Here is a 14489-nt window from a genome sequence, read left to right on the forward strand (position 1 = left end):
GGGGGGGCGGGGGTGTCCCTGCCTGGGGAGCGAAGGAGCGCGGGGCGGGCACCGTCCAGGGAGCTGTGGTCACCTGCCCACCTGCTCCTCAGGGTAAGGTCTGCTCCCGGCGGGCTGGCTCCGGAAAGGCAGCGGGTGAGGCCACAGTCCCCTCTCTCTGGCCCCTGCTGCACGGCCGGCAGCTCAGCGAGAGGCTAGAGATGTGCACGTGCTTCCGGGGCCACAGTCCCGAAGACACAGGCCTCGGAGGAAACAGCGGAGGCACAGCCCCGCAGCCTCCTCTGTGACCATGAGTGCTTCTAGACTCCCCGACACTTGGTGGCAGCTGCTGGGCCGTGCCTACTGGACTGTGAGGCAGCCGTTAAAAACCAGGCTCCAGAAGAAAATTCCTGGGTTTGAAGGGAACGCAGGCCGCGTCCCAGCCCCAGGGTAGGGCTCCTCGGGGCACGGTGCCGGGAGCTCAGAGACCTGAGTGAGCTCAGAGCCTCCCGGAAGGTGCCCACGGCAGTGGGCAGACCCCATCTCTTCTCTATATTTTCCCGTATTTTCCAAAGCATCTCCTCTGAGGAAGTTTCGCTTCTTGCTTTCATAGTCAGGAAAAAAAGAACTACAAGCAAGATGACACACAGAGAGCTGGCGGGAGGTCCCAGGGGGTGGCAGGGGATCTGAACACACTTTGAAGGTCCACACATCCTGTTCCCGCCTGGTGCACACAGGTTTGCTTCCCCTCCCTCCGCCTCCCGGCCCCGGCTCCGCGAGGACACAGGCCTGGACATGCACCCCAGCCTCCCCAAGCCGGGCACCCACACGTGGAGAGGAAGGCAGCAGGACCAGTCAGCTCCAGGCCCCGCCGTCCCTCAAGCAGCCCCAGCCAAGCACTGGGGATGCCCAGAGAGGGCAACAGAGGCCTGCTGCTCCCGCTCCAGGAGACCCGCAGCGCCAGCCCAAGAGACCCCACCGTCTCCGTTCCCTCTGTGCATCAGGTCCAATGTTATGACCTCGTTCACCCCGCAGCATCCGGACCCTCTTGCTGACACTCCTCGGGCTGGACCCTCTGTCTGGAAATCTTGCTGTATGAGCTTGCAGGAGTGACTGAACATCTCTGAGCGTCCTGGGGCCGCATCACACCTCAGCACAGGGCTGGCCCAGGCCTTGGTGGGACAGGGCACAGTGAAAGAAAGACCCTTCTCAGCCCAATGGCCCAGCATCTGGGGGGGTCGAGCCATGGAGTGGGGCAGCTCAAACTGGCCTCCCACCCCCACCCCCAGAGCCCATGGGCTGTCCGACCCCTGCCGGAGAGCTCCAGCTGCTGCAGACGGCCCATCCCCGGGGATGCGGGCCCAGGTGCCCAACATCTGGGGCAGGTCCTCCAGAGTTCTCCCACTTTAAGCCCCTCTGTGCCCTTGGAGGAGAAAGGAGGCCATGATCTGGACCCCCCAAGAGAAAGGACGGCACGGCACGGCAGCCCCTCCCCACCTGGCTGTAGGAGACGCAGACTGGGGAGCAGCCAGGTGGCTCCCAAGACCGCAGGGTCCCCAGGGTGCCCCTCCCCTGCCAGCTCTGTTACAGAAGCCCTTTTCGGGTCCCCTTCATACGCACGCCAGCTGGGGCCGGGGTGAACCTGGTGCTCCCCTCCCAGAGGACAGACCCCAGCCTCCAAAGCCTTGGAGGGAGTGCTGGTCTGTGACCAGGTGGCCAGAGGACAGCCACTCCCGCTCCCCCGCTGAGGCCCTGTCCAGCACCCTGTGTGGCAGCACACCTGGTCCGGCAGGGCGTGGCCTCTATGTCTGTCCTGCTGAGTCCCACAGGCCTGGCTCTCACCCGGCCGGCCCAGCATCAGGACCCCAGGGCACCAAGAGCTGACCGGCCACCTGCAGAGCCCTGTGTGTTGTCTGTCGGAGCCAGAGAGTTGCCCAGACTGCGAGCTCAGGTCTCTACCGGCCCCCGGAAAGGACCCCGTGCAGCCCCCCCTCAGAGCCTGTGCCCGGCACCCCCGGCCCTCATCACACTTGTCTTGAGGTTGTCAGAGAGCAGCTCCAGTGGTCTCCCCGACCCTCACCCACGGAGCAGCCCCCAGTCGCTCGAACTGAAACCTGTGACCGCGGATACGCAAGGACAAGGGTGAGCAACCTGCCGTGGAGATGGCCACCTTCCAGGCACCGTCCCACTGTCCCAGCCCTGGTCCTGGGCCGCTGGGGTCCATGCACTCAGCTCTGGCAGGAAGCGACCTTTCTCCCCAGCACAAGGGGGCCGAGGGGCTGAGGCCACACTCACTTCCCCACCGGGAACTTGGTGCCTGCAGCCCATCGCAGGGAGTCCCGGGATGGGTGGCACAGAGCAGGCACCCGGTGACGGCTCTGCCCCCACACAAGCCACCGACCCAGGTCCTCGAGACCAAGAGCCCAGAACAGACCCCAACCACACACCCCCCTGGGCACGCCCTGAGCCTCACCCCCCCCACACACACACACCGTCTCCCCTCTGGGACTGAGCTGACATCAGCCAGGACGGCGCTGTGCCTCACGGCAACCGGACAGACATCAGTCCAGACCCGGAGGAATCCCCTGGCCACCAGGGAAACAGAACTATAGCCACTGACTGTCCCCAAGCAGCCGCCAGGACATGTGGGCTGCTCCATGGCCTTGCTGTTTCCAGGGCCCAGGGCCTCTCCTGCCCTGCCTTTGCTCAGTGGTGCTGCCCCAGGGAGCCTTCCAGAAGGACCGGCCGCAGCCCTTGGCCCAGAACCAAGCGCAGAGCCTGTCTCATCTGCATCTGCACCCATGAGCCAGGCATGGAGGGGAGGCAGAGCACAGGGTGCACCGGTGGGGTACAGAAACAGGAGGTAGGACAGGCAAGGGACAGGGCCACGGGGAGGGGACAGCAGTCCGAGGGTGAAGCCCGTTCCTCCCCCATGGCCCCTGGCTCCCACAGCCTCCCCGCAGGGCCCTGCCTGGGTTCCCCATTCTCTGTTCCAGCACCCCTTTCTCTGGGTGTCCGTCCCAGACTGAGCCGAGCAGCAGCCCCAGAGCCTGGGCAGGGGGCTGTGGGCCTCTGAGCAGACGTGTCCCCTTGGCAGAGGAGACCTGCTGGGACATGCCTGGGGAATGTGGGAGAACAAGCCGGGTCCGGCCCCTTGGGGCACAGGGCCGCACAGAGCACACACACAGCCCACTCCACACACACACACGTGCACAGAACCTCACAGGGTGCGCGCCAATTCCTGGCACATGCACGTGCCCACGCGCACTTCCACCGCCGCTACCCTGAGGGGCCTCCCCCCGAACAGGCAGCAGAGACCCTGGGGACGAGCAGGTCCTCCTGGGCAAATCTACCCACCGGGATGCACGCACATGGGCCACCGCCCCGAGACGCGGGCCTGCTGGCCGGGCCTCACCCCGATGGCCCTCCCTCTTGGCTCTCCTCCCCCACCTCCCGAGAGAGCTGAGTCCGGGTCCACACACTGCCCATCCATCCAGGAGGAGCCAGGAGGAGCCAGGGCCCCTGCACCAGCCAGCGAGGCCCACCCACTGCTGCTCAGAGACGAGAGCGGGAGAGCCAGTGGACTTGGAGCTGTCTGCTCCAGGTGGGTGCCAGCTCCAAGCCCAAACTCCCGAGTCAGGGGCTGGCAGGACCCCAGCCCAGAGGTAGCAGCTCCGCCCTGGCCCAAGGGGCCTGAGCCGTGGGACTGGGCACAGACGTGCCCCAGTGGCCTCCGCTGCACCCAGGGTGCGGGAGACTCAGGACCAGTTGTCCTGGGGCAGAAAAGGATAAGCCCCCTGCCTCTCGGAGAGCCTTGCCCGGCCTGCAGGCTCCCACCGAGCAGTATGCGAGTCTTCCACATGGACAGACCGTCTCTGGCTCGAGCAAATTATACGGCAGGAGAGCCACTGCAGCCCGTGTCTGCAGGCTAGCCGGTGTCTGCCGGCTCCCACCCTGCCCTTGGGGAGGGGCTCTCCCAGCTGGCCAGGCTCGCCTGCACCCTTGTACTCCTGTGTGCTTCCAGGCGTTGGAAGCCGAGATGCCACAAACAAGCGTAAGGCGGTGGTTCCGTGGCACATTCACGTGGCAGGACCTTCGCTAGCCACGTACCTGAGATGTGAGCGCTCCAGTGTGCACACGACACCCCAACTCTCCGGAAGTTGGAGAGGAGACCGCATGCTCCAAACCAGTGCTACCCTATTCCGGAGACCACAGATGCCACTGCCTACAGGCCACGGGGAGGCACAGACCAGACAGGCCCAGGGACACTGAGAGCCTCCCCGGGATGCACAGCCCGGCTGTGCTGAGGACCCCCGAGCTGGGCCAGGATCCCAGGGGTCCCACTGACACAGACAGAGCTGGCAAGCAAGCCAGCAGCCCCAAAGCCATCTTCCTAACAGGAAAGTCTGTTCCCTCTGCCAGCCTTGCCCTGGCCCTTGAGCGGAGGGGACACCCGGGCTGCAGGCAGTGGGGGCTTGACCTTGCTTGGGTCCCCTCTCCCACTCTTAGCCCCAGCCCTGCAGGAAGCCTGCATCGCCTTTGCCTGAAGCCGCGGGGAGCCCCCCTTGGACGCACTTGTTCCTGGACTACAATTCCTGCTCAACTAGAGGAAAGCCAGGGTCCTTGGGTGAGGCCACCTCAGCCCCCCATCTCGGAAAAAGACCAGCAAAGACATGTCACCCTTGTGCACTGGGGATGGGGCACACCAGCCACTGTTGGCATCGTGTGCTGGGCCCCCCGCCCACGGCAGCCCCCCTGTTCTGGGGGCACAGGCAGAACTCTTTCTCCCGGGAGGGAGGACTGGACTCCGAACCACGTCCGTGTCTGACCAGAGGCCTCACTCACCCACAGGCAGAATATTGATGTTCAGGAAAGACTGTCCAGTCCTCAGATTGGGCCCTGGGTCCCCTGGTGGGGGAGCCATCATGGAGGGTGGAGGCCTCTAGTCCGCCGGGGGCAGCAGGCGAGAGATGGGGCTGGCCTGGGTCACAGGCTGGGGCCAGCTGTGCGCGGGAGGCCGGAAGAAGCCGCTCTAAGGTCCCTCTGTCCCTGGGGCCCCCGGCGTCCCCCTCTGGAGTAGAGGCTGGACCTGCGTGTCATTACACACCTGGAGAGAGAGCAGGGCGGCAGGCGTGAGGCTTGGCCGGCCATCCAGGCCAACGGCAGGGTGGGATTGGGGCCCTTGTTGTAGGACAGCCCAGCTCACCGCCCTCCGGAGTGGAACAGCCCACCCAGGTGAGGGCCGGTCCCCACAGCATCACCAAAGTGTGACCGTTGCCCGGCGCTGGGACCTTCCCACAGCTCCATGAAGTTCAAAGACAGAACAGGCATCGTTTCACAGAAATCAGCCCGTGCCTTCGGCTGTGAAGGAGGAGCCGGTGTGCTGCGGGCCGTGGTGGGGCAGGCCCCGGGGCCCAGAAACGGCCGAGGAGGCTGCCCTCTCACCCTTCCCACAGCCCTTGGCACCGTCCCCCCCCCCAGCCCTGGGGCTCAGGCCCTTTCAGCCACCTGACGGTCTGTGCAGGAGATGGAGCGCCTTTGTTCTCCAAACCCCTGGTGGGGCCCCAGGTTCTGCCTGCCTCCTTGTGCCCCCCAAGTCTCAGCCCCACTGGCCTCTGCTCAGGCTCCTTTCCAGCTTGGAACCCCCACTCCAGCCAACCAGCTCTCCTCACTCCAGCCAACCAGCTCTCCTCACTCCAGCCAACCAGCTCTCCTCACTCCCCTGGCTGCCTCCTTCCAGGGACTTCCTCCTCCCTGGGGGCCAGAGAGGGGCTGCAGAGGCCAGGTGGGAGGCCACTGGGCCCAGGACAGAGTTTCCCGGCCTAGCCTTGGGGTAGACCTCGGGACACCTGGGCACTCCAGACACCCAGAGCCGTGCTCTGCCCAAGGAGGAAGCATGACTGAAGGTGGGCAGGCCCAGGCTCCCCACGGCACCCCCTCTCCCCAGGTCCCCTCAGATCAATCTTAGCACATGACGCTTGAAACCCAGGCCTCTGATGCCCCCTCCAACCCCCAGGAGTCTGTCCCTCCCTCATCCTGGCCCACTCCGGCCCCCGCAACCTCCATCTGGCCTACCCCCTCCAGTAGACCTAGAATTTGCCCGCCATGGGCTCCCCGGGGTCCCGTGCCTCAGAAGAGCATGGGGAGAGACCTGGTGGCCCAAAGGCCAGGGCACCCAGGGCTCATGGGTCCCTCCAGCCCCAGCCCGGCTCTGCCCACTACAGCCCTTCACGGGCGCACCCTCTGCTCCCGGTCACCCCTCTGCATGCCCCAGCCAGGCTCACCGGCAGGTGTGGGGTCTCCTGGCCCAGGTTCACCCGAGGCAGCCAGATCGCTACAGCCCACCAGGCCGGAGCAAGCTCCTGCCGCCGTCCCAGCCGGCTACTGCCGGGTCCCTGAGCAGGCACCGCGGCTTCCTGCCGCCCCGGGAGCCCAGGATCCGTGCCCGGACACGTCTGTAAGCGCGGGCCGGGCGTGGGGCTCAGCAGGGCTGGCACAGTAGAACCTAATTAGGCAACAGCACCCCACCACAAGCCGGGGCGCGGCCGTTACGGACCGTGAGGTCAGCCCTTGGCATAAGCCCGGCCGCACCTGGCCGTGTGAGTAGAGCCCCACCCCGCCGACCCCTGCTCCTCAAGCCATGCCAGGCTCCCCCGTGCTGCCCCCCTTCCAGCCACACTGGCACACTGGGCCCCCTGACAGTGTGGGGGCCCGCGGCCGGGTCAGCAGCCTCCGGAGTGGGCGCTGCGGGCAGGAGGCAGGGCCCTCAGCCGAGCCTCTTCCTCCTTGCAGGGCCCCAGGGGAGGAGGGGGCCTCCTCCAGAGCGCTCAGCCTCTGCCCAGACTCCCACCCAGATGCCAACATCAAGTCCTGGAAACTGGCCACTGCCCACAGGTGACCACTCACGGATGACATTGTTCAGAGCCAGCCTGGGCCAGGCCGTGGGACAGGGCGGAGAGGCCCACCTGACCCCTGACCCCCCAGCGCCGGCCTAGTTAATCAGGACATACAACCCAGGCCCAGACAGGTGGGAGGACAGCCCAGCCCAAGTCCATTTGCCAGGGGTGTGATGCTCACACCCAGATGGGCACGCCCACCCCCATAGAATGGCCACCTGCCCCCACCAAGCCCCCAGGGGACAAAGGGGTCCATCGCCTGCCCTTGCCAGTCCGTGGTGCCCCACCCACCCTTGCTGTCCTTGCGCACAGGGAGAGCCAGTGTGTGTCCCCCCACGCCCCAGGGGCTTCCTCCCCCCGTGACTCTGATGCCCGCCGCACCCCCTCGCTGTGTCCTGCAGACTCCTCGCAGGAGTGCCAAGGGGCCCACCGAAGCCCCAGCCTGTCCCCAGACACCTCTTCCTCCCGCCTCACCACCCCCAACCCCGTGCGGCGTCACCAGGTCTGCCTCTCCCCTCCACTGGCGTCCACCGGCCCGGAGCGACCCCCGGGGTGGGGAGGGGAAAACAGGCCAGACACAGGTACCAGCTTGGGACCCGGCCGCTCTGCCCCGGAGAGAGCACCACACAGGCCCCCCGGGGCGCGGGGAAGACGCCGGCAGGGGCGTTATCCAGGGCGACGCACAAGAGGAATGACCGGCTGCGCAGCAACAGCGGGAACAAGAAGCATCCCCTGAGCACAGAACCGAGCCAAGGAAGCAGAGGCCGGAGGGGGCACGCCGGAGGGGGCACGCTTCCCAAAGTGCGGCCACGGGGAGCCCCGGGGGTCCCCAGAACCCCCAGCACAGGGCACGCGGTCTGCTCTGTCTGCACAGCCTCCTCTTCTCCCCTGCGCCGACTGCAGTACGGCGGGTGAGGCTCTGCGCGGACCAGGCCCGGCTCCAGGCAGCACCGGGTCAGCCCTCCCCCCACCTCCGCCTGTCACCAGGCGCCCTGAGTCACAGAGAGAAAGCCACTGCCCTGGGGACTTCCGGAAGGCGAGCTGAGGTTCCCAGCGCCCTGTGTGAGCCGCCCGTGCACAGGCGGCTTGCGCGCGCCTCAGTGGGCACCGCGCTCCCAAAGCCCGCACGGCAAGCCCCGCCACCTGGGGGCAAAGCGACAGGATCTGTTGCCGATGACGTTCGAGCTGAAGTCGAAGTGAGCATTTTGGGGCGCACGTACCCGGCACGGCGAGTCTGATGGCTTCCAAGTGTCTGAAGGCATCTCCTCATGGCGGCGTGGCAGCGCTAGGGACAGACGGGTGTGTCAACGTCCAGGAAGTCTGCCCCCGCCCGCCCCGGCCCCCCGGCCCGCCGGCCAGTGCTCAGGTAGAGGGAGATCCACTCGTGGGGAAACACGGACCACTGGGACCGAGGAGGCAGAGCCCCATGCTCACCCACGACCCCCTCCGTCCTTGCCTGTGGCGGGGGTCAGGACCATGTGCTGTTCTCGGGGGGCTCCTGCGTGTGCGCCCCACCCACCTGACCCCCCCCCCCCCGACAGCAGGTGCGGTGGCCGCAGGGCAGCCACAGATCCAGAGCCCAGCCCCTTCCTCCTGCCCGGCATGGCAGAGACCTGCAACCCCAAACACCCCCTTCTCACTGGATTTGGTTTTGGGGGGAAAAGCTACTCTTTATAAAATATTATTTATATTAACGTAAACAGGTACAGCCACTGTGGAAAACAGTATGGAAGTTCCCCAAAAACTATAAATAGAAAGACCGTAGGACCCAGCGACCCGCTACCGCGCTGCCCGCAGACACACAACACGGATCCGGGAAGACGTGAAGCCCCCGTGTGTCCCGCAGCCGAGACACGGAAGCACGCGCGTGTCCACCGCCAAGTCGAGACGTGCCACACACACGACGGAGGAGACTCGGCCGTCAGCAAGGGGGAGCGCTCGCCACCTGCCGCTGCGTGCGTGGACCGAGAGGCGTCACGCTAAGCGAAGCCGGTCCGTCCCGGAAAGACAAACACGCGATTCCACACGCACGTGGAACCTCCACCCCACAGCCAACGAACAAAGACGCAAACGGACTCTTAAGTACAGAGAACACACTGGTGGTTTCCTGAGGGGAGGCAGCTGGGGGGCGGAGGGCTGCGGACTTCAGTCACGGGATAAGACGTCCCGGGGATGGAAAGGACAACATGGGGACCGCAGTCAGCAGGACGCAGTACCGTCCGCACGCTGGGCCATGTGCACGCCCAGGACTCCTGGGCCACCGCCTGGGCCCCGGCAGCCGCCGCGCACGGCTCTCAAGTCCGCCTCAACAGCAGACGAGAGACGTTCTCTGCAGTGACGCGTGATGAGTCGACGGTTATCCAGGAGGACTACGTCGAGAGAATTCTTTTAGATGACGAGTTTTCATACTTGGCGAAGTAAATACCAGATAATAATCATAACCAGGAGGCACTGGTACGATTCACCAGCAGCTCCCGGGGGGCAAAACCCTTGATGGGCGGTTGGGCGCTGTTTGCCAATTTCCACGTAAATGCGCCCGAGGCAGCCAGTTTCCCGCCCGGAGGAAACGCAGCTGCCGATGTCCCCGGGAATGGTCGCCGGGCAGACGCTGGGACCCCGCGGCTTCGAGATGAGGGCGCCGACGGCAGCGGGACGCGGCCTCTGAGGAGACCAGAAGCGTGACTGTTCGTTACCTCACGTTTCTGACACAACTCATATGTTTTACGTAATTTAATTAGTTTAATTTGATTTTAACAGCGGCCGTGTGTCACAGACAGCTCGCGAGCCCGTGCGCACGACCCAATCCCCACAGCATCAAACACCCCGGGGACCCCAGAAACGGCTCGGCCTGGAAACGGGCCCAGAGACCGCCTTGTGCTCTGCTAAGACTGATTTTTTAAAATTCCGGCAAAACCACCCCATCCGTGCTGAGAAGACGCACCTGAAACCCACCAGGGCACATCCAGGGGGGCCAGACAGGCAAGTGGCGATCCGTCGTGAGGACTGGCCCCTGCAGCCCTCTGTGCTTGAGGACTCCTGGGGTCAGAACGCGCTGGAAAGCATGGCCCGGGAGCTTCTCTGAGCCTTGGTTTCCTCACTGGTCAAGCAGGGTGCTGAGCGCCCCTTCCCCCACAGGAGATGGCAGGCGTGGGGTCCACCCGCGGTGGGGGCCTGGAGAAGCCCAGCCTGGCGGGCAGGCACAGGTCCCTCCCGGTCGTCACGCCCTGGGACCCCCGTGCCTGGGGACGCTTTCCCATGCTCGCACCAGGAGCACACCCTTGGGGGCAGGGCACACCTCATGACTGGAGACAGGCCTGGGAAGCTCCCACACCCCGCCCGGGGGCCGGAGCCCCTGCCTGCACTGCATCTTCTCCCCTCAAGGGCCACTCGGGCCTGACAAGCAGCTGCAGGCAGAGACGTAAGGAGGCAGTTCTGTCTCCACGCCACAGCCCAGGGCCCGTGAGGGACAGCAGAGACCCTGCCTTGAATGCCTCCATCCGACAGCTCCCCTCAGCCCAGGTGAGACGCTGAGTCTCTGGGGTGGGGGCCAGAGTCTGCAAGAGGCCAGCTGAGGTTTGGGACAGGAGGAGGGCAGAGGCGCAGGGCCGGTCCCCACATCCCTCTGTCCTTAACCCAGAGCTCACTGAGTTCCTGATCAATGACAAACCCTGCGGCAACCCCATACCCACCAGCCAAGCTGCCAAAAAGCTCCAGAGCAGAGGAGGGAAGAGGGGCTCAGAGGAGCCCAAGGGCTGGCCACGCCCCCAGGACCCTCTGCAGAAGGGGACCCTTCAGACAGAAGGGACAGCGTGTGCAAACGCTCTGCGGCAGGAAGGGCCCTGTGATCCGCGGGCCCAGGGCTGGCACGGAGCCCCGGTCCCAGTGTGGACGGAACTACAATGGGGCTCCCGGCGTCCTCCAAGGATTAGCCCGTAGGAGCTCGCATCTCAGTTGGGGGGCACCTCCCAAAGTCCTGCCTGCCAGGCCCAGTGCCTGCCGTCACCTGATGGCGCCCCAGGCCACCTGCTGGGCCACAGAGCAAGGGGAAGGAGGGGCTGGGGAAGGCTGCAAGGACCCTGTAGGCCTCCAGCCCAGGAGCCACTGTTTGGGGGCGCCCTTTCCTGCCCTCAGCACCAAAACAAGAGGTCCTTTGTTCCATTCTTGTTTGTTCAGGAACACTCTGAAGCCCCTTGTGGAACCAGGACCCCGCAGTGACCTGTCAGAAGTGCCACACTCGTGCGGCTCACTTCTCAAGGAGGCAGCAGCAGACCACATCCCCAATCATAAAGCACCGTGCAGGGGACCACGCCCGCGAAGGTGAGTGCAGCGGGGCGGGAAACTGCAGGGACCTGAAGGTGTCCTCCTGGGCGGGAGCAGCCTTCGCCTATCAGGGCACCCATGTTCCTGCACCCCTCTTTTCAAGGTGCCCATAATATCCACGGGGCCTCCAGTGCCAAGGTCAGACCCAGAACTCTGTCTTCAGGCACTGGGAGCCTCTGAAGATTCCGGAGCAGGGACAGGACGGTTCGGTGCCACAGGGGCAGTGAGGCGGGGGCCAGGTGCTGGCCAGGCGCTCAGCCCCACCACATGCCCAGAGCCACCAGATCCAGCGGGCCCTACTCGGCCCCGGCCTTTGGTGACACATAAGGTAGGTCACGCCTGTTTGTCAGTTTATAGCCAATAAACGGGCCAGAGCAATGAGCGTGCGGACCAGCTGGAACACCCAGAGCCTTTTGCTGGAGGCCTCAGACCCGCCCACCGGCCTCTCTGCTCACAGGAGAACCCCAGGGCACACTCAGGGCACCCCGGGCCACACGCGGGCCTCTCAGCCTGGCAGGGGCGTCCGTCCCACACGCGCACGAGGCCCCACAGGTCTTGTCGCTTCAGACCAGGAAGGTCATGGGCCCTCAACAGCCTCAGTTCTCCCAACTGTGCAGCGGAAATCTGCCATCTGCCTCTTCTTGGCTCACGGGGGTGTGCCCCGAGCGGGGCCCGAGGAACCAGGAGGAGCTGCTGCCCTTGGAGGCTGCTGATGTCGTGCAAACCCACGTTCAGGAACCAAGTGGCTGCACTACGGAAGCTGAGCACATGCTCCCAGAGCCCTGACCCGGAGGAAACACCGGCGGAACAGGCCGTGGCCTGGGTCCCCAGGAGCACCTGCCCTGCCCTGGGTCACCTGTCCACGCAGTCCCTCTGCCTTCCACAGGGGGGAGCCCCTGCTGCTGGCCAGTGCCTGCACCGGGAACAGAGCAGGGAGCCGGTCAGGAGGTTCCCCCAGACTGACCCCCACTCTGCTGGCAGAGGCTTTCACCACCTGCTGCCCCCTCTTCCCAGGACCCCGAGCCACTCAGGCCCCCAGGGCCATGCCCCCCAGCACCGCAGCCAGGCCCTGCGGCTCCCGGAGCCCGGGGAGCTGAGTGCCTCTACGGCCTCCTTTGGCAGAAGAGGAAACCGAGACCCAGGAAAGGTGGGGACCTGCCCAGACGTGGCAGCCACAACGAAGAGGCTGCCCGAGGACGGTGGCGCCCCAGGAGAGAGGAGGAGCCTCCAGCACCCAGTCCCTCAGAAGTGGCCACCTGCCCACAGCCCCACCCAGGACATGGCCCCAGGACAGGCCTGACCTGCCAGGGATGGAGGCCACACCCCTGGCTGGAGTGAGGGGAGCGCACGGGTGACCAGCGCCACTCCTGACACCCTGCCCAGCCTGCTGCCCCGCTGAGGCTTCCCCAGCGGGCTCTCCCTGGTCCGTGGGTCCTCACTCTTGGGAACCCCACTCTGCAGGGGCCTGGCCTCCCCCCGACTTTCTTTCTCCCTGCAGCCCCACAAGACCCCTCTCTCTCATACGGATGGAGCCCTCCCTCCCCTTCTGCCAGAGCAAAGCCTCCTCGTCCAGGAAACCCTCCTGAACAGTCTCTTCCTTGGGCCCTTAGCGCCTCCCACAACCAGCACGGCCCGGGACGATGCCGCGCCCGCGTGAAGACCCCGCGTCTGTCCAGCAACAGGCAAGGCCATTAGGGGACAGCTGTGGGACCGGACAGAACTGGGACCTGCCTGGTGCCTGCTTTTACCAGAGAAGAGCCTCTCTGACCTTTGGTCACTGAGCTCTGCCACGTGACGGTAACCCCTTCCTTCCCCAGCCCCTGAGTTCGGCTTCCTGTCCTGGCTCTGGTGGAACCCTGACCATTGTCCCGAGCCCCACAGCGCCAGGCTGGCTCTGCTCCTGCCAGACGTGCTATTCTGCCAGGAAAATGCCATCCCTGACCAGCACAAGAACATACTGGTTCCCAGCCACCCTCTGGCGTCCTGAATCACTGACATCACCCCCCAGACAAGGCAGAGCCCCAGGCCCAGGCTCGGTTCTCTGGCCCCTCATCCTGACCCCACCTGACAAGCCCCCCAACTGGGCAGTGCTATGGGACCACCCCTCAGTTGAGGCCTCTGCTCAGGGGGCTGGCAGGAGTCCCAGGGTTGTGTAGCCCTGGCTCTGTTCTGGGGTGCTGCCTCCCCGCACCCAGGGCTGCCCTCCCCTCCACAGGCTGCCCCCACCCCTTGCCCACTCATGGCCCCTGGATGTTCTTTTCGGCCGGTGGAGTGAGGTGCATTCCTGGGCCGCCAAGCCCTCCAGGCAGTCACGGGGCGGAGGAGCCTGTCCTCTGTTTGTCCAGAAGCTGCTCCCCACAAGGCAGCAGTGCCCTCCTCTGCTCAGCACCCACAGGGCTCCTGCCCCATAAGGGACACACACACAGCCTTCTCCATCATCCTGTGTCCCCCTGGATTGACATCTCTGCCTGGGAACCCCCACTCCCAGTCCCAGGACAGGGACGCACCCCACCTGGCATTTGACCCGAGGATCCTGAACCCTGGCGACAGCAGAGGAAGTCACATGCTGAGCCTTAGTGAGAATGGGGGCAATCAGCTGACCCACAGGGATTTTCCTTCTCTCCTGCTGGCACTGTCTTCCTCAGCACGCGTGTGTGCTGGGCTTGGCGATACGACGGCCACCCGAGCAGGAAGGCTATGCCAGGTGGAGCCGGCCTCCCTGGCGAAGCAGAGGGACACTGGCAAGCTGCCCAGCAGACCACTGGGTGGCCCCCTAGGCTGCTGGGCGGCACTGGGTGGAGGTGGGAGATGAGGTGGGGACCGAGGTTGAGGTATGCAGCGGGGCTCCCGTGAGGGGCCGGAGCAGACATCCGGGAGGAGGGACAGCGGACACTACATGCTGGGAGTTAGACTCCTATTCCACAGGTGGCCTGGGACCCAGGTGACTCGAGCACTGCCGTCATGGACCCCTAATAAACACCAGCAAATTCTATCAGTGTTCCCATTTCACAGCGCAGAAAACAGAGGTCCGGGGCTTAAGTCAGCTTGTGTGAATGTGAGAGCTCCCTGTAAGTGACCGAGGGCCTGCGAAGGTCACAGCTGGCACGTCAGAGACTGGCTGGCACTGAGTCAGAGATCAGCACAGCCAATGGCTCGGCATCCACGGGACACTCCGTTTAAAAACGGAGCAACCCCGGGCCGCCTGGGTGGCTCAGTGGGTTAAGCCGCTGCCTTCGGCTCAGGTCACGATCTCAGGGTCCTGGGATCGAGTCCCACATCGGGCTCTCTGCTTGC

Source organism: Lutra lutra, chromosome 4 (assembly GCF_902655055.1).
Source record: "Lutra lutra chromosome 4, mLutLut1.2, whole genome shotgun sequence".
Taxonomy (NCBI): domain Eukaryota; kingdom Metazoa; phylum Chordata; class Mammalia; order Carnivora; family Mustelidae; genus Lutra; species Lutra lutra.